This window comes from Lutra lutra, chromosome 6 (assembly GCF_902655055.1).
Source record: "Lutra lutra chromosome 6, mLutLut1.2, whole genome shotgun sequence".
NCBI lineage: Eukaryota > Metazoa > Chordata > Mammalia > Carnivora > Mustelidae > Lutra > Lutra lutra.
In genome coordinates this window covers 41,434,465-41,454,469 of record NC_062283.1, presented here as the reverse complement: position 1 = coordinate 41,454,469, position 20,005 = coordinate 41,434,465, and the positions used below count along the sequence as shown (strand labels likewise).

At 34.9% G+C, this 20,005-nt stretch overlaps 1 protein-coding gene across 3 annotated transcripts in view; it reads left to right on the top strand.

The window, feature by feature from the left end:
• The window catches only part of ADGRB3 (adhesion G protein-coupled receptor B3), a 727,154-nt gene that overhangs the window by 86,053 nt on the left and 621,096 nt on the right, over positions 1-20,005 (top strand). The gene's annotated exons all lie outside the window — the stretch shown is intronic.

The window sequence follows — 20,005 nt, the reverse complement described above, 5'->3', positions numbered from 1 at the left end:
ATCTCACCTGGACTCTCTCAGCCTTTTTACTCCTTTTGGTATCCATTAGTATACTATTGGCTACAATTAGCAGAAAATACCTGAACTAAAAATTGTATAATAAAAATGCAAGTTATTTTACAAAACAGTATGTTCAAAAGTAAGAAGAGGAATAGTTATTGGGTTGATAATCCGAAGGATCAATGATTCCTCTTTTATGGAATGTTTTGTTGTGGGGGATGTTGACAGAATTTGGGATTTAAAACATTATGAGCTCCAACTAGGTGCCAAGCATTATCCCATCAGGATTGGTATTATCTAGATTAAATAAATAAACTAAGGTTCAGCTAGGTCAAAAGAGTTAAGGTTACACAAATCTGGACATCTGAATCCAGGTTTTTCTGATTTTAAAATCTGTGTTTTTTTCTGGTGAACACACAACTATTCCTCCATTTGCTTTGGGAATACCTGGAATTGATCTATTCATCTGTTTCCATTAATCTAGAGGGTAGATTTTGACTTGCTCATTTTGTGTATATATATGTATACATATATCTACACATATACAGTATGTATGTAGTATAGTATACATACTGTATATGTATACTATATGCATATATACATGCATACTATATACAGTATATGTATAGTATATATATATACTATATAGTATATACATATGTATATACATACATATATATACAGTATATGTATATACTATACATTATATACATATGTATATACATATACCTATGTACAATGTATACATACACATTGTATACATATATAGCATACATATATACACATATATGTCGTTTTATATGAAGATATGTGATATATGATATAGACATATTGTGGGGAGATAGATAGATAGATAGATAGTATAGTCTATTTGAGTAGATTCAAAATCTCATTATCCTTCCTGATCCACTGCAACTTCTTAATATGTCCATGCTCATTATGAAAGAACCATGAAAATAATAAAAATCTAAAGTTGTGGACCCAGTTATACTGGTTCTTTAATGCAAACTGTTTTTTTCATGTTTATTTGTACATGGTAAAATCTGTATCACAGTTCGTTTTCCTTTCTCTTTTAAAGGTGTGGTGGAACCAACTCATACCAGCTCACAGAGCTAGCATTTTTTTCTAAATACTCATTCAAAGACATCACATTGATTGCTTGAAGTCACACATAGGAGTGTCTATACCACAGAAGTTGGCAAACACTACATATTAGAGCTTCCTCTTTTCTTCCTTACCCATCTCCCATCTTCTGCCCTGGGAGAATCAGCTGTTACACTTTTTCAAACTCCTCACTGCTTGTAACTCTTAAACTAGGAAGTCTGCTGAAGTATTTGAAAGATTTGTGACAGTATGCATCTAAGCAAAATATTTTACCCTCCTGTTCCCTAGAGATAAGCTCTGACTTTTGCAAGTTATTTACTGCCTCTGAGCCTGTAACCTTAAGATTTAAATATTTTTCTTTATTGTAGGATTTATTAATTTTCTCATGTTCTTTATTTCCATGAAGAGACCTTGTGATAGAGCCAGCTTTCTTCATTTCTCACTTAGGTGCTTATCTTTCTCCATGGGATATTCAGCAGTCTTCAAGTTCTACCCAAGAATGTTTTGTTTGAAAAGGCCCTCTTTTTTGAAAACTGCCACCATATTTCATAACATATTTATGAATAAGTTGCTTCAATTTGCCTTGAACAACCTTTCAATAAAGGACATTAAAGGGAAATTTTTATTTCTGCCATATCAACAGTTTTAAATGTTAAGTATGCACAGCTCTTAAGAAGGTTCTTATAGCAACAGACCTTACATAATTCACAGCATTTTATAATAATTCCAAATTTAGAGCCCCTATAATACATGCTATTATCACCAATTCAAATCATACTCAGTAAAAAGCCTTCACATTAAAGACTGATAAGAATTTAGAATGCTGCATCATAACAAATTCTGGTATCTTAGAATTTGTATCTTACAAGTATCTTAGATTTTCAAAATGATGAAAATAAAGGTTATTTTGTAGGAAGTCTAAATGGGTAAGAGAAATAACGAGTTTTAGTTAATGCAGATTGGAGTGAGTGTTCCTACTGACAACTCACTTGGGTCTAAGAAAGCTCTTGGACTGGGAAAGGACTTGAAACATCCAGTTTTTTGTTTTGGTTTTGTCTTTTTGCTAAATTTAGTTTTTATTTATTTATTTTTTATTTATTTATTTTTTTAAAAGATTTTTTATTTATTTATTTGACAGAGAGAGATCACAAGTAGATGGAGAGGCAGGCAGAGAGAGAGAGGGAAGCAGGATCTCTGCCGAGCAGAGAACCCGATGCGGGACTCGATCCCAGGACCCTGAGATCATGACCTGAGCCGAAGGCAGCGGCTTAACCCACTGAGCCACCCAGGCGCCCTATTTATTTATTTTTAAGTAGGCTCTATGACCAGTGTGGATCCCAGTGAAAGTCTTGAACTCACAGCCCTGAGATCAAGATCTGAGTTGAGATCAAGAGTCAGATGCTTAACACTGAGCCACTCAGGTGCCCAGGTTTTTGTCTATTTAAAGTAATTGTCACATTTCTATTGATAAGAGAGGTCTTCATTCAAAGATGTTAAAAGTAACCTAAATTTTTTCTTATGATTTTATAAATTGATAAAGCCAAAGTGTCTATCTGCCATGTTATGTAAACTTCACTGGTATGTCTCAAAAAGAAATACGGAGCAATTCCATTGGACAGATGATTTGGTCAAGAAAATGTGAAGTGAGAGATGGATGTGAGTGAGAATAATGGTAAGGGGTTATGTATTTTATTGCACTTCATTCCAGAGGCCCAGAAAAGAGACTAATTGAAGTATAAAAATTCATCAATGGGATGATGTGATGATCACAGTGTTATTCTGTGAATTGAAATAAATTAGAATGAAAAGGAACTTCCTACAACCACTTGAAACAGTGAATAGTGAACTTTTGGAAACCTATTTCAAGAGAGGATGAATGCAGAAGACAGGCTCAATAAAAATTATAAGACAGTTGTGCTATGGTGAGTGCTGTGAAGTGTGTAAATGTGGCGATTCACAGACCTGTACCCCTGGGGATAAAAATACATTATATGTTTATAAAAAATTTAAAAAAAATTAATAAAAAAAATTGTAAGACAATTCGGCGTGTCTTAAATGTTTAGCTTGTTTTGAGTGTTAAAACTCTTCAGCATGTCTAAAATGATTAAGGAAATGTATTTAGAGATAGTTTAACGAACCATATATGTCAGTGGTTCTCAGGTGTCCATGTGCCTCAGAATCACGGCGGCGCTTGCTCAGACTGGAGATGTCTAAGCAGTATCACAAATCTGAAGTGGAATTTCTGGTGATTGGGTCCCAGGAATCTAAATTTTAAGAAACAGAGATGATGCAGCTATGTCTGGACCAATAGAAGAAATCCTGCTTTCTGTCAACGTTTGGAAAGGACAACCTAGTATATTTTTCAAAAGAATGGTTGCCTCCTACTGATATGTGTTCTGCTGCCTCTGTCAGCCCCAGTTACAATGATCTACCATGGACTCATTAACCAAGTCCTATGCTGTTAAGACTTTTGTCTTTTCTCACGTTGTTTCCTCTTGCAGAAATTCTCTTCTCTCTGTATTTACTTATTGAGGTCCTTTTCAAAGGACCCACTTCAATTTTTTTAAGACCCACTTCAAATTTTCCCTCTTCTGGGAAATTTTCCCCACTTCACTCAGTCAGAATCTATCACTCAACCCTGTGTTTTTGTAAGATGTTGAACATACGGCATTTATCACAGTGAATCTTGCATCTATATAGAGTTCTTCACCTGTTATGGAAGGGCTTATCTATCAGGTAGAGCAGAGGTGGGCAAATTGTGGTCTGCGGGCAAATTCCAGCCCATGGCCCATTTTGTAAATAATGTCTTATGGGAACATAGCCATGTCCATTTGATTGCACATTGTTAAGACTGCCTTTGTGCTATAACAGCAGAACTGAGTAGTGGTAGCAGGGATGAATGGTTTTCAAAACCTAAGATATTTACCATCTCGTTCTTTAGAGTTTGCCAACCCCTGTGCTGTATTAATATACTAATTATGTATTAGCATTTAATGGAATATTTTGTGGAGCTTTGGTACCCTGTAAATTATATAAAGTAATTGGTGGAAGAATGAAGAGATAGTTGGGAAATATATGCTTATTATACTAATAAAGGAAATATAAGCTCTTCTCCCATTCTTGCCTTTGTTTTGAGGTCCCTGTTCTTTATTTTATTCAGTGCTCCAATAGAGCTTCCTGAGAGGATGGGAAGTCTTCTCTGTCTATGCTGCCTAGTTCAGGAGCTAGGCCACATGACTGTTGAGCACTTGATGTGTCACTTATGTGACCAGATAACTGAATTTTAATTTAATGTTAATTAATATAAAATTAAGATATACTGACTAGTGGATGCCGTATTGGACAATTTAGAGGAAAAATAGACAGATTTATAAATTGGTCCACCTAAAGACAAACAGCATGAAATGAGAGTGAGAGGAAGAGAAGAGAATTGCTTAATTAAATCCATAAGAGAGCTCTGATGCCTGTTTTGTTAATAGTTATATATTGGAAATATGTGTATATATATATATATATATATATATATATATATATATATATATAAAATCCCTAGTTGTATTTTGGCTAAGTGCTCTAAGGTTTGAATGTAAAAAATAAAAATATAATCAAAAAGTTAGACTAAAATTTTTACAGATATAAGCTCTTTTAGTTTCCATTTTTTCTCATGGTCTTTCTGTACTTGCGTTGATTAATGGGCATTAATGGAAAGAGTAAATGGCCAGGCACCTGGGTAGCTCAGCTGGTTGAGTGACTGACTTGGTTTTGGCTCAGGTTATGATCTCAGGGTGGTGAGATCAAGCCCTGTGTTGGGCTCTGGTGCTGGCAAAGAGTCTGGTTGCTATTCTCCCCTGTCCTTCTGCCCCCTCCCTCTACTTGCTCTTTCACTATCTCTGAAATAAATAAATCTTAAAAAAAAAAAGGGGGTAAATGGTGCCAAGATACAAGTGAATGAAGAATGAATAATTTATCAGTTCTACATGTGGGCTTGTTTGCTTATGCTGAGGTTGAGCATGGAGTAGCTGTAAGGAACAGAGAGAAGGGAGGGAGAGGCTGGCCAAGGGCTTTGGAGTCATTATCACTGGTAGTGGAGCAATGGAGGGCTTTTTTGTTTCTCCAACTTATTTGTGTAGTTATCATCAATCCACCTGTGTTTATTGAACTTTAATTAAAACTTCTTGTGTGTATGCACATATTTGATAAGAATCCCACAGCTGTGGAAAAGTGCAAATTCAAGGAATTGGTTGTGAACTGTTGTGTTTAAACCTATACACCTGCTTTGGGGCAGAGATATGAGAACTATCTAGCATATGATGAAATGGACTAGGGTGGAAGGGAAGTTGTTTCTGATGTTACCTTGCAGAATCTAAGAGCAGTAAAACACTCATTGACTATTTTGTTTCACTGAGTTCTTAGAATGATCTTATCAAGCAGTGTAGACAAAGCCCAGTTTAGCAAGATATTATTTTTTTCTTTTAGTAGTCATATTAATGTTTTAAGTAGTTAATTTAATATGGTGCTCAAGCCCTCTGAGTTTCCCAACTCAGTATATCTTTATACCTATATCTCTATTTATACCTATATAAATTTAGATATTGTAAATATCATAAACACATATAGAGACATCTGTATCATTTGATGTGTGTACACACACACATATATATTTAAAATGTATTTATGTATACTTTTAAAATAAAGAACTCTGCTCTCCTCTAAATTGCCTAAGCAGAGCAAAGGAAGGGAAGACCATATTTTTTACTTCATTATTAAAAAAAAAATTAAGTCTATATTTTAAGTGATTCTATGTACCTGAAGAGGTACAATCCCCAATATCAGGTGAATTCTCCTTTTCCAATGTGAAGATCTTTAAACTGGGGAGGGGAGAAAAGGACAACTGAATAAATGTAGAAATGTAGAGTAAGCATCTATTTAACTTACAGTATTTAATTTATTAATATAATCAAGCGATCACATATTTTTCTTTATTCCCATTTATGAAGTGACTTCATTCTTTTCATATGCATTTCTACAGCTGTGACTACATCATTACCAGGGTTATTTATATAATGCAGATTTACAGTATTATCACTTCCAACTTAATTATTTGAAATATAGCCCTTTTAAAATCATGTGTGATTTTATTCCAAGCCACAAGTATTCATTTCCATAAAGTAAGAATTTACAAAATTGATCCTGAAGTTCGTAAGTGCTACAAAAACATTATTGCTACTTAAAAGGTGAGGTTATACTGCTTGGAATAATGAATGAATTTGTGTTAATTTTTTTCCCCCTTTTTTTAACCGAATCTATCAGATTACTTCTGTATTCCACACCATCATTGCTTGAGTCATTTCAGGCTGATGTATGTTTCCAAATAACACTTTATTTTGAAAAATAAAGTGACTAGTGATTACCCCATAATATGAAGCAGTGTGTGAAGGCTCAAATATCACTCAACTCTCTCTTTCCTAGGGGATAATTTTAGGGAGTGCCCCCCCATCTTGTCTATATTTAATTGTTACTTATGGTGAGGTTCATTTAGAAATGAGGCCAAGAAAACAAACAAAAATGGCAAGGAAAAAATATAGAAGTTCCAAGGAGAAAAATGTGTGCAGCAAAATGTTTCTGAAGGCATGGTGTTCTCTAGAGAGTTACTCTGAAGTCTTTCAAGGCTCTCATATGGCAGCATTCTTTTCATGAATTTTTACTGTATTCAAATAACAGTGCTTATAGATATCAAATGTTCTGTCATATAACCAAATTACATTGTTCTGATTTTATGATCAGCTAGCAAATTTCTGATAATTTGGCTTCCCACATAGTTTGCTTATGAAAAGATAATATGAAGATTTGACTTGTGAAAAGATAACATGTTACATGGAGTCAGTCTTTGGATGGTTAGACCCCATGTTTGCCTCTATGACTTTCCCTTTCGCCTATTTTTCCCAGGTTGAGCAGCTCTCTGTTAACTGGTGTTTTCTATCTTCAGAGGTTAATACGTTCAGTGAAGTTAAAACCAAGCTCTTCCAATCTGGTAAATATTTCACCCCTTCAGGATGACTTTTTATAGCTTCTGTCTTATCTGTTAGATGATGGGCTTCACAGTTTAAGTCTCAGAAAGTAGTCTTATTTTCTACTTAGATGAGGCCTCTGTAATCCCTAAAGAGAAATGATTGTAAATTGTGTTGTCTTTCACAAAAAAAATTATATGTATAAAATTTTATATATATATGTATAAAATTATATATATATATATATGTGTGTGTATATATATATATATATATATATAGGCAAGTGGAACTTGCCTATAAGGAAGTGAGATGATGCTGGTCTTCTAAGTTTACTCAGGAACAAGGATAGGGATCATCTTCCGTCAGTACTTATGAACTGGATATACCTGTAAGATTGCTGAGATAGACTACAACATGAACTCTTCAATACTAACACTCATTTTTTTTTTTCAAGAAACGTATTGAATACTTACTGGGTACCACATGAGGTGCTATGTGGTAAATATATTTAAAAAAATAAAAACCAAGTTGCTCACCATCTGCAGCAGTGGTTCTCAACTGGAGGTTATTAATGGAAATGTTTGGAGACATGTTTGGATGTCACATCTCAGGGGAAGTAGGGATGTTGCTAAACATTCCACAATGCACAGGACAGCCCTCCATAGCAAAGAAATATCCAGTCCAATAGTTCCAAGTTTGAGAAAATTTGACCTAGATGTTAAAACAAATGTAAGTAATTTTTTTTGCATGACATGTTAGTGTCTCTAACAGAAGTACATGTGACATGTTAAGGGAGTAGCCTGAGCAGAAATGTTGTTTTTGTCCAATTGATATTTATTTTATATGTTGCTTATTACAAACTGCTCCAGGAAATAGTGAAGTCTCCGCAAGTATTTTCAAGATTCATAGAGATGTCATGTTATCACGTTAGGAAGCTCAGCTTCCATACTTTGATCCCTTTAAGCTTTTATTGCACAGATTCCAAACCCTGACTAGAAACAGATTTTAACTGTAGCACAGAGAATATGAAATTAATTTAGAAGTTCAGTAGACTTCTACTGACTTTTGGGAATTGGCAAAATATAGGTCAACTACGTGTCAGTTCTCTAAGCCTCAATAGTTTATTGTTGTAGGAAGTATCTAATTTAATAACATCTTGCTTATGGTGAAAATAAGCTTTTCTACCTTGTGAATGCTACCAACATCTTTTAAAATAGTAATAAAGGGGTGCCTGGGTGGCTCAGTCAGTTAAGTGGCTGCCTTCAACTCAGGTCATAATCTTGGGGTCCTGGGATCAAGCTCCACATGGGGTGGGTTCTCTGCTCAATGGGCAGTCTGCTTTTCCCTCTCTATCTGTGCTTTCTCTTTCTCTGTTGTTCTCTTTCAAATAAGTAAGTAAAATTTTAAATAAATAAATTAATTAATAATAAAATAAAATGCTCCATACCCAAAAAAATCCCACAAAGCTGTATTAGAAGTAAGCAAAAATAAATAACATTAAAATTTTAATCTGATACTTAATTTTAATTTAATTTTAATCTGCCAAAATAAGAGAATTGATTACTGACTTTGCACATCCTTTTGTTTTCTACATTTGTAATCTTGGTATATCCAGCCTAATGCATATAACAAATAAGCACAAATAAACATGAGTAAATTGTCTGTAAAACCTCGTATCTCTTGATAAGTTATTATGAAGAGCCTTTCTCATTCTTCTCTGTTTCTTTAACTTTTGTCATTAGGGGAAAAAAATCCCAGAATCATTTACTTAATTCATCAAGAAAATGCTTAAGTAGTTTATCAGGCATGAGGAATACAAACAAGAGCAAGACATGATCTGTGCACGTGCACTTAACAGAAATGCAATTATAATCAGTATAACAAAGGCACCAATACCGTTACCATACATACCAGAATTTCTAATGCTGTCTTAATGCTTAATGATCTGACCTATAGTCTCCACAAATATATTTATATTTGTCAGACCTCATGGCTGTGCTATTGGGAGCCAGAGAATTTAGGAACCAAAGAATTATTCACAGATTAGGAAGTGGTTGGAATATTCTAGACAGAAGGGATGAGATGTTCAAGGGCACTGCAGTATGAACATATATCACAAATTTCACCAAGAGTAAGTCTGTGCCCTGAGGCAAAAATGGAATTTTAATCTAGGTTTTTTTTTTTTTTAAAGATTTTATTTATTTATTTGACAGAGAGAGATCACAAGTAGACGGAGAGGCAGGCAGAGAGAGAGAGAGAGAGAGAAGCAGGCTTCCTGCTGAGCAGAGAGCCCGATGTGGGACTCGATCCCAGGACCCTGAGATCATGACCTGAGCCGAAGGCAGCGGCTTAACCCACTGAGCCACCCAGGCGCCCTTAATCTAGGTTTTGAAATATGCTCCAGGATATATTGAGAATTTTAGGGTATATCCCATATGCAATTTAGGGTCTTGAGTTTTTAAAGAAATGGGAATTATGTGATCAGATTTTTTGGTTTAGAAAGATAATTCAGACAGTAGTTCTTTGATGAATTAGATAGAAGAAAAATAGAATGATGGAAATTAATTAGGGTGCCACTTTGGTAGCCTATGTGCTGAAGATCCAAACTAAGCTAAAATGTGATACTACCCAGAAGGGTGTGTTTCTCGATAGTGTTCACATCACACATTGAATGGACTTGATGGCCAGTTAGATATCAGAAGTAAGAAAAAAACAAGAACTCAAGAATGGTGCCTTGGTTCCAGCTGGGTGACAAGGAGAATTGTAGACTGCAGAACCCTTTTGAGAGTAAGGCGGTTTTTCGTTGCCTGTGTCACATTTAGGGAGCAGCCTGATCTGATCTTAGGAGAAAAGACAGAGTGGGAGATGAGGATTTACGATTCATTAACAACTACCGATGGTGGTTCTGATTCTGAGGGGATAAGGCTACAGGAGTACAGGGCACAGTGAAAAGGGGGATATTTGACAGAGTTAAGGAAAGGACTGAGGAAAGGAGCCAAGAGTCTGAAATTAATTAAATTAATTAAAGAAATACAGAGTCTGGGAAAGTGTTGTCATAGTAGTCAGAAAGAAAACAGAGGAAGGCTGGAGGATTAACAACAGTATTAAATTTTGCAGAAAGTCTAAGAAAGATAGACTGTGAAAGAGACCATCAGTTTGGCAACTAGGAAACTATTAATAATATTGACTATAAATATTTCCACAAAATATTTGGAAAAGAGCCAGAGTGTGGGGTTAGGGTAAATGTTGGAGGGTTGCTGTTTAATTAGTCCTGGTGAAGACTATTTATCAAATACTGTATGCTATCAAACATTATCTTTTATTCCATGACTTTTTTTTAATCATCTTAAGAGAAATTTTTCATCCAAAGGTATATACAGCCACATAAAAGAAAGAAGAGGGATACCGGAAAGGGAGTTTGTAGATTATTATCTACCTACTCAATTTAGAGAGAAGAAATTAGAATAAAAAAGGTTAAGTGTTGTACCCAATACATGCACATAGTCAGCTGCAAAACTGAGTCTGGGATTGGTCTCCTGATTCATGGTCTGGTATATTATCCATTACTCGGTGAACAGAAAGATAGAGGTCATTTCTATGCAGAGAAAAACAAATGAGCTGTGTCATTGAAGAAATGTTCTGCATGGTTTGCTGCCATCTGTCTTAAAGCTCAGTCTGAACTCCCAGGAATTGAAACTGCTGAACTGCATTTAGATGGACCATGTGACAGGGCATGGAAAATATTTTATTTGGAGGGCTTGGTTATTCCCATATGTGGAATATGGAAGATACAAAATACTCAGGGCAAGATTAAGACCCTAGAGCTATGGAATTTTTGAGGACTGACTTTGATTTCCTGTTGTGTAAGATTCTGGACCTTTATGTCTTCTTGTTAGATCTGCTGTATTTATGCATGTTAAAATGCTATTGGAGTAAAATAATAAACATTGCTTTTAGACAGAAACATGATAAAGCATACAGAGCACTAGGGTGGAAGTCAGGTAACTTGTATTTTACCCCAAGTGTGATACTTTGTGCCTGAGTACTTCACAGTTTCTGAATCTCAGCTTCCTTATTGGGCTAGGTCAGGGTTTGGACCTAAAGGTCTTTTGAAGTCACTTGAAGACTTGTTTGGTCAAGCCCAGACAACTTTTGGAGTTTTGATGTCCTTAACCAGAAATGCTTTCTCTAGGATACCTAAAATCCTCTTATAGTATGTCATGACCTCGGTAAGCATCTGGCTTTCTGAATTCTGATGTCTACTTCTTTTTCAGTTCAGCCATTCAATGATTCTACAATAAAAGGATTCAGAGTTGGCAGCTTTGTGGAGCCAAATCTTCGAAGTATTAAATTACTATGTTGAAACTGTCAAAACAAATGCCTTGAAACTATATCTGTGCGACAACAACAAAAAACAAATATAAACCTAGAACTGTTTTCCTGGCTTCTTATTTGTTGCCCATAACTTGCAAACTCCTGGAAAAAAAACTAACCTTTAGGTTAAAGAAATATATATAATTGAATGTAATTAAGGTAATTCAAAGATTATCAGAGGAATTGCACTAAGGTGTGATCAGTAGGATGTTCTTGGTTGATTGTGTTTAAACAGCCTTTCCAAATTACTTTCAGTCCTATTCTGTAAACTAGGGAGAAAAAGCCAAAGTGCTATACATGGGAAATCTGTGGTGGTACATTCTAATTTAACTCACTCTTTCCAAAAGTCCCTTTTAAGCTAAGGCACGATTTTCCTCATAAGGAGTCACTGCAATTCTATATTTTCTTTCATGGGGACTTTCTCAATTTAATTTTAAAGGGCTCATAAGAGTTGTTTTATATATGGAACATTGGGCTTTAAATTCTATAGAGGCATATGTTGAAAATCCAAATGTCACATGAAAAACCAGAAAATTGGTGCTAAAAATTATTTGTGTGAATTTACTTAAGTGTATTACATCCAGCCTGTTGACAAGGGGTCTTTCTGGGTGATAAGATGGTTGTCATCTCAGTCAGATGACAAAAAAACAATGCTCCAGAGTCCAACTGAACTCCTTCAGCAAGGAGGACTATTGAACTTTTAATAGTTTTTGAAAATGAAATAATCAGGCATTTATTTGTCAGAAGCTTAATACAAATATATTTCATTTGATTTTATCTGGTTATTTTTATTGAACCTTACTCGATTTGATTTTTCTGACTCTTCTATGAGAATGGCTTTTTGCTTGTAAGTTTCACTCAAATTGACATTTTGATGGTTTAACACATTAATGAAATTCCTAGAAGATAGACTATGTTCTTCGAAAAATAAAATATTGACAGAGAACACTAAAGGGACATTTTAAAGTACATTTTTCTTTCCTTTGCAGCTTGATGACATATTTGCTGCTGTTTGGTAGTTCCCTAAGCCATACTTGCCGCGACAGGTCCAGATGATACTTGACCGTGTTGCAGTACATCTTTCTGTATCTAGATTTATGTATGCAGATTAAGTTCTTGGCAATCTGTGAATACCGCCAAACCTTCATCTCCCCGTCTAGCAATATGGAACTAAAAAAAGTACTTTCTGAAACTATGAAGGGATCTTTTCTACAGCCACTGAATCTTCCAGACCACACACGGAGTCTAATTAGCTGCACAAAATTCTTTATTTTATTAAAAAAAAAATCCCACAAATACATACATATATACACTTTCAGGGCACAGTGTCAGGCACTCTCCTAAATTATATGTATAATTTGTTTCATTTGTTCTAGATAGTGTCCTTAGGGTATAGGGTCTATTATTAGACCTCTTTTCAGATGAGGAAATGAGGCACAGAGTCACACAGCCAGCAAGAAGAGGCAGAGCCAGGGTTCAACAAAATATCTTGCCCTCGGGATTGCTGAACCTAACCAATAAACAGTGCTATAGCTCCTACTTAAATGGGCAGAATACTATGTAGGACTGTAGCTCTCAGCCAGACAGTATAATTATCAGAAGTTTGTACTCAAGCCAGAATTTTGCAATGTACTATTTTTTTTCCATTAAGAAGACATATATAAGCTCTTTCCCTTTTCATTAGTGAGTAACAAATTAAGCTATGCCACTCCGACATAGGCAAGAAATTTAGAGAATATAAGGATAGAATAATCCAAACTTAAACTAGTAAGTAAACTGAGAATTTTTTTTTTTTTGCATTGTAATCAGGTGAAAACAATCAACACAAAACAGCATTAACTGTATAATATTAGTCTGCCCACAGGAGTTCTTGTTCTTCTGCCTGGTTGCCCTTCTCTGAGCCATGCTCTTGGATGGCAGAGCTGCTGTGAAAACTCTTCTTGTTAGCTTTGATGCTGAATCTAGGGGTCAGTACCCAAGGAAGAACTTTTGAGTAAGTAATCAGGAAAATACTGAGTCGCTTTGGAGAGTGTAATCCTGAATTTAAAATCCTTTCAACATGCTCAAGTTGTCCTAAAAAGTATTATCTAAGTACCAAAAAGCTTCTGTTCTTAATTGTAAGACACTTTTTATTCTTATATATTTTTAATAACCTTGATTATACTAAGGAGACGATTCACCATGTGATCTCTCATCCAGATAACCAGTTTGGGAGTGTTCTATCTAGTGTTGGAGAGCACGATGGAAACTGGATAAAAGTCCAAATGACCAGTATGCAGCAGACTCTGGAGGGATTTCTCTGGCTCTTATAGATCTATAGCCTGAATTTTCTATGGGGTTTTTGTGCTCTAGGGCAGGCAGTTAAGGGCACTGAGCCAGACTGGGGTCATGAAGCATCCCTGAGAATCTCTTTCCCATGCTAACTACTTACAGAATCAGAGCCAAAGTTTCAATGATTGTTGTGTGGTTGTTGCAATTACTGTTGCTATTATGGTGGCACTTTTCAGAACAGTTAACATCAGTGCTGTGCTGAGGGAAGCATAGTCAGATAATGGCTTTTCTCCTTGCTTTATTGATTCTCCATTTACAAATACACATTTTTCCCCCTATATTCTTACAGTATGGATCCACTTCTAGAAGCCAGAAGTCTGTTGTGCCAAGTTATAAACTGCAAAGCACTGTTCTCAGCCCTGGGAATACAAAGATGAATAAGAAACTGCTTTTGCCTTAGAGTTTACAATCTAGTAGCAAAAGAATGTTTGAAATATAAGGCAATTGATATTTGAAAATAAGGCTGTATTTTATTCCATTTTTAAAAAAATTTATTTTACCAGAGTTTTCATATACAGAAGTACTGAAAGTTGAAAGTACTACTACAGGGCTTACAGTGAAAAATAGCAATTTCCTGAGACCCTCCCCAGAAACAGCTATATTCAGCTCATTTGGCTCTTTATTCTGATGTTCAACTCCAGATTTCTATGTTTTTATAAACATATAATATATTATTAGCCCCAGGGGTACAGGTCTGTGAATCGCCAGGTTTACACTTCACAGCACTCACCATAGCACATACCTTCCCCAATGTCCATAACCCAGCCACCCTCTCCCTACCCCACTCCTCCTGGCAACCCTCAGTTTGTTTTGTAAGATTAAGAGTCTTTTATGGTTTATTCCATTTTTTACTTGTCTGTCTATATGATTAAATAGTGAAATATTGGAAAATGGGGCCACTGTCCTGTTCCCTTTTATATGTACAGGGCCTAACCCATTTACAAGCCTTTACAAAACAGAATCAGGTGAATATCTAAGTTCTTATGTTCAATTAAATGTACAGTAAATAAGGATTTAAAATTTTAGTTAATTTTTAGCCAAATACAATCACATGACCTCACACAAGTCTTTTGGCTCTCTATACTTCTTGAAACATCCATAATAAGACAGAGAATGAAATTAATCCCCTAAAAGAAGTAAACTTTTATTTGTATATAATATCTGCAGTGCTACACAGAATCTACATATTATCATGTCTCTTTCCTCTAGAAATTTGCATTTTAAGAAGGAATTATGACACATATCCAGCAAACATCCAATATGGATGATGACTCAGGCACTGTGGAACCTAGAAGAAAGAATTAGAAAATATGGACACATAAATATGGCAATGATCCACCTGGAGGAAATATACATGCAATTAACTCTTAGTTATTACAGGACTGTGAGTTATAGAGTTACCTTTCATTTTTTCCCACTTGTTGTTTTTGGCCATTGTTTGGCTTACCCTTGTAGCGGATGAACCGGAAAGGAGGAAGTGAGACTTGAAAGACAATTCCATAATTTTTAACAACTCAGTTATAAAGAGAAGTAGTAGCAGAAGTTGCTAGAACCCATGGTTTAAATGAAGCTTTGTAATTATACGTAGCTTTCCGTGGTGCATAAGTGTTCTTGTTTTCAGTTAATCATAAATCTGTAGTAACTGTTATTCTAAGTGTTTGTCTGCAGATTGAGACAATGCATTGCTCTCTAGAACTGCGACTTGCTTTGAGATCATTCGTAGGCCTCAGGGTTTTGGTAGAATGAAGAAAAAAATCTTGATTATCCAGAAAAGCAAGGAAAAACTTCTTTATGGAGAAAACAAGAAGGAGTTAATGATTTTTCTGAACTGTGGCTGAACAAGTAAGTCAAGTGCACTGTTTCAGCAAGTTACTGCAGGTCTGTCATATGTTGTATTATTCTTATAAAAAAGAAATTTAACTTCATTAGGGCTTGATTTAAGTCATTTCTACTTGAGTTTTAAATAGGAAAATGAAAGATACTTTGATGCAGTAACATAAACCATAACATAATTATATTTCAATGCACACCTTAAGCTCCATTTCAAGATGTCAAGATGAGTACAAACCAAATCATACAAAAAGAGCCACTGGGAAAAAAAAAGCTTAAAATTTTAATCTATGACATTAGATATATGATAAACAATGCTGACATTTTATGAGAAAGCTTAAAGTTTAGAACATAAATGTTTTAAAAGTTTGTATCCTTCAAATAAATATGTTTTGTCCTTTCTAATATGTATCATTAATGTTCAAACTCATATTTTTTTATACACATTTTGGATTACTGAGATTTTAGTTACACACATAGTTTAAAACATACACTGATGCAGTTTAAAACATACACTGACATATGCTTAAACCAAATTATTTTTATTTGCAGTAGATCAATGAATCATATTATCTTAATTACCTTACAATATAAAATCATATTTAATTTCAAGGATGAGAAAGTAATGAGATCTCTACATTTGGATATTTCTCATTTATAGACAGGTGGATTATATTATCATAATGTACCAAAATTGATCACTGTTGATAAACAGAATAATGGGCTTGATTAAATTAAACAGTATTCCTTAACAACTTAAATACACATATATACACATATGTATGTGTATATAGATATATACATACATACATACATATATATATTCAGTGCTTTCAGGTTGTTTTTCTACAATTTTATTGTTGATGAAGTAAAAAAACATCAGTAGTAACTATATGGGTATATTTAGGTTATCTACTCATGAATGTACTATATTTTTATAAATTAATTTAGTTTTATTATTACTCCTTATAATAATGAAATAATTACTTATGAAATAATTGGTCTTTTGAAAATAATTTTCTAATCTTAAAATTTTGCTCAATTACTTAAAACATTTTAATATTAACTATTTTTAAAAGAAATTTGTTTCTAGTTATAAAAGCTATAACAACTTGAAATTCAGTAGTGACTAAAGAAGATTAAAGACCATGTTCTTCTATCATATGCCCAATGATAAAACTGCAGTGTGATACTAGAGAGATGATGAGTAAGGCCTGAGGAATTGGAAAGCAAGAGGTTCAGGATAACTTTGCAGAGTATTCCACTGAGGAGAAGCAGGTTGAAGTGCAGGAGGTCTATCTATGTGGGAGACGAAGGAGACTGTGAGGTTCCACTCTCATTGTGTATCAGATTTTTTGTGAATCCTAGGGCTCTCGCCTAAGGATTGTTTCCTATGGTCTGTGGTGAGTCCTAGGTGGCATTACTTAAAAGCCAGATATTTTTTAATGTGCATCAAGGTGAAAGAAAATTATTCAGGTTTTCAAACTTTGGAGAGCATCAAAACCACCTGGAAAGCTGGTTAAAACCGGCTAAAGCCAAAAACAGGTTACTGGACCCCACCCCAGAGTTTCTGACTCAGTCAGGCTGGGCCTGGACCAAGATTTTGCGTTTCTGATGTTATCTCAGGTTATGATGATGCTGTTGGTCTGCGGACCCCACTCTGAGAACCCTACTCACTATCCCATGAGAAATTTGGTTTTCAGATGTAAGAGAGTGCTGTTCAGTAATTAGAAAGGGTACTTTCTCAAATCCTCCGTGAAAGAAGTTGGTATCATAAATAGATATATAAACATAAACACTTGAAAATAATAAACTTATAGAAATATTTTTGTGCTAGAATATAGTTAAGAAAGAGTAGGATATGCAAAAATGTCTCATGGGACTTGAGAAGGAGGGACCTGTTAATGGTGCTGTATATCAGAGAAATATAAATCACGGGTGGAAATGAGCAAAGAGTGATTTTCAAGCATTTCATTTTTGAGTATTCCTTTTCTATTTTCCCTTTTTGAACACTGCAAGCCTACCGATTATCTTCTATCAGGTTCTTACTCCCTATTCATAGCTAGGTATTCATATTTAAAAATTGCATTTTGTCCTTTTATCTTCTCTGGACTACCCTTTGGCAAAGGTAGCATTTGGTGGTATTTTAACTTACCAAGAAGACCAAGGAAGTCAAGAATGTGGAGTTCTGTGGTTTTAGGAAATCCAGGGGGAAACACTGTGGTGAGTGAAAGGAAATTACTTTTCTTCGCATTGTTATGTGGGTTAAGTCTTGGGCATGTGTGGAATGAGAAAATACAAGAAAACATTGAATTTGAGGTTATGAAGCTTTGAAAGGGCCATCCATATTGGATATTAAAAATATACCCAAGGTGATGCTAATTAGAAGAAAAACAGGTTCAGTAAGAACATTGAGAAGTGGCCTGAATACTGGTTGGAGGTGGATATAACCAGATGACAAGAACATTCAAGGCTTTAAAACGGGGCAATCTGGCTAGATAGTTTTTCTGTCTTACAGAGAAAACAGGAAGAGAGAAGAGACTGCTGGACTGCCATTTTAACAAGACATTCGTAACAGTAGTTAACTCCTGCAGTTAAGTTTATAGGTATCTGGTATGGGAAAATCTGGGTTTGGGATCAGAGTAGGTCTATTTATGGAAAATTTGGAGGTCAGTTTATCAGGCCACCTGCAAGATCTCCTATTTTTAGCATACTGATGGAGCCTAACCTGGGCTTCTGCTAGGGCGTTCAGTACTTGAATGAGGAGAATGAAGTGATAAAAATGTAGAGATCACACAAGGTCAGTATTACTTATGAAAATGACAAATACTGATACAGAGATTCAAGAGAAATTTCAAATGTTGTGATAGATTGTATCATTGACCATGTCACTCCTAATTCAGTATCTTTAGTTACTCATTGCAAATAAAAAAATAAAGATTAAAGAAGTAAATCTTCATATCTCCACCCCGACCTTGTTCGGCTCCTTCCTCATTTGCCATTCTGTATCAAGCCATCTGGGGCTCATTTTGAATACTGAGAGTTCACCTTGACTTTCCTGCCTATTGGTCTTTGTTCTGTCTTTAATACTCTCCACTTCAGCTCTCTGCGGGACTCTCTTTAGGGTCCCTAGTTCTGAGCTCCATGAACATCTTCTTTATACACTTATCATGCCTGAGATTATTTGCTCAGCAGCTGAGTCTGTCTTACTGTTCTTAATGACATGTCTAGAATATACATTGCATATGATAAAAAAAAATGCTAGTTTAATGAATGAATGATCAAAGTCTAGAATTTAGGTTGTTGAATAAAATGTAGAATGTAGATAGTCAAATCTCAGACACTTCTCACATGAAAAATAGGTTTACCCAGTTTCTGAAAGCCTATTCAGTGCTCAGAACTTATAACTTTTCTGTGATGGAGGATAAAATGATTTGATAGCAATCGAAAGGAAATAAACTACATTACATTTATAAGCTTGTAAATATATATGATAGAGCAGAAAAGAGGAAAACATAGTGTTACAAATTATTGGTAGAAAATACATATATTGGGGCACCTGGCTGGCTCAGTCAGTTAGGCGTCCGACTCTTGGTTTTGGCTCGGGTATTGAAATTGTGACAAAATGAGGAGGGATGAATTTTACCTTCAAGCTGATTCTCTGGATAGGTTCTAACCTGGCTGGTAGAGGTTACCCTGTCACCATGCCTTTCACGTAACTGTTATTCAGTGGAGGCTTAAGACATTAAACTGATTTAATTTATAGAGAAAAAGAACTAGAGATTGCAATAAGGCCATATTAGGCGTAAATTCTTAAAACCTGCTCTTTTTTTTTTTTTTTAATTTCTGTCCACAGATGAATGCTTCAGATTTGGTGAAAGATTTTGAGTGAAAGATTTATAGTCTGCATAACACAACAACCACTGAATTCTTCTCTCCCCCTACAAAGGATTTTATGAAACTGTTTTCTCTGAATTTTGCATTTTGGGTAGCGAATGATATGACTTTAAGTAGCTTATCAAAATTTTATAGTGAAATAGACCTATTTAAATTTGAAATCATTATTATGATAATGACAAGGATTATTGGGGTCATTATTACCCTTATCAGAGTAACAGGAGGTTCAAATATAATTTCTCAAAATTTACAACATAAATAGATGTGAATATCTCCATGAAAATAAAAATATATTAAACTGCATTAATTCACCCCACGTCTCTACAACTGCTGATATCCATTGACAGCAAAGTTTGCTTCCCTACAATTTGAGTGGCTCTACTAATTTAGCCTTATTAATTGCAGATCTGTTACTGTTCTGTGTAAATACTGGCAAGATTAATTTAATACTGACCCTAAGG